Source organism: Corvus brachyrhynchos, unplaced genomic scaffold (assembly GCF_000691975.1).
Source record: "Corvus brachyrhynchos isolate BGI_N302 unplaced genomic scaffold, ASM69197v1 scaffold169, whole genome shotgun sequence".
Lineage (NCBI taxonomy): Eukaryota > Metazoa > Chordata > Aves > Passeriformes > Corvidae > Corvus > Corvus brachyrhynchos.
In genome coordinates, this window is record NW_008240030.1 from 240,900 (window position 1) to 242,069 (window position 1,170).

General features: G+C 50.5%; 1 long non-coding RNA gene across 1 annotated transcript in view; it reads right to left on the reverse strand.

Annotated features, from left to right (window-relative positions):
- The window catches only part of LOC108449001, a 1,950-nt gene extending 786 nt beyond the window's left edge, over positions 1–1,164 (reverse strand). The window contains exon 1 of the long non-coding RNA XR_001865094.1: positions 975–1,164. This is a non-coding gene — a long non-coding RNA (uncharacterized LOC108449001). The remainder of the gene's footprint in view (positions 1–974) is intronic.
- Between the last annotated feature and the right edge of the window lie 6 nt (positions 1,165–1,170).

Below are 1,170 nucleotides of genomic sequence, written 5' to 3' on the forward strand. Positions count from 1 at the left end.
ACCCAGGCATTGGTTTAGGGGTTCAGTATTTGGGGAGTGGATGAGGTGAGAATAAGGAGCCGAAGGAAGCGGCCCTACTCGGGAAATAAAGCAATTAACTGGGACTGTGATGAGGTTGTGATTTAAATGCTCCTTTTGCTTCCATGTCTCGTGTTGCTTTTGTGAATATTATTCTGAGGCACCCTCCCTGTAGTCATAGAATTGTTAAGGTTGGAAAAGACCTCCAAGATCATCAAATCCAACTGTTAACCCAGCACTGCCATATTACCACTAAACCATGTCCCCAAGTACCATATCCATGTGTTTTTTGAACACTTCCCTGAGCAGCCTGTTCCAATGTCTGACAATCCTTTCTGTGAAGAAATTTTTCCTAATATCTGATCTAAACGTCCCCTGGCACCACTTGGCCATTTCCTCTCCCCCTGTCACTTGTAACTTGGGAGCAGAGCCCGACTCCCACGTGACTACAGTCTCCTTCCAGGGGGTTGTAGAGAGCCAGAAGGTCACCCCTGAGCCTCCTTTTCTCCAGGCTGAGCCCCCCCCAGCTCCCTCAGCCGCTCCTCATCAGACTTGTGCTCCATTCCCAGCTTCATTCCCTTCTCTGGACTCATTCCAGCCCCTCGATTTCTTTCTTGTAGTGAGGGATAAGTCAAAGCCTTTGCCTGCCCTTACAGACCTGCTGAAAATTGGGCACTGTGGCATTGCATATCTTGGTGCTGAAGCCCCCCATACAGTCTGAAGGCATCTCTTGGTGCCTTGATTTGCACACTGATAGTCTTCCACTGTCCAGGATGGTGCAGGTGTGTGCAGGAAGAGGAACATGTGCGGCTCTGAAATGTGTCAGGATACACAGGGATGGGGGATCCGGGGTTTGTAACGGATCCTGGCATCCACAGAGCAGCGTGAGGAGGAACCTGCGACACTGAAAGGCTCCCCAAAGCCAAGTGTTGCTAAAATAGGGCCGGATTACTCACTGTGCTTATTCAAATTCCTGTTGATGCTGGCAGCGGCAGTTCTTCCCGAAAAGCCACGAACAATGAGTCACCTCCAGGTGTTTTGATTTGAATTTTTTTTTTTTTTTTCCCAAATTTCAAAAAGAAACCGCTCCGTGTCGCGCCCCCGGAGCATCCCTCCAGACCCCTCCGCCCCGCGGGTCTCCCTCCCCCCCCC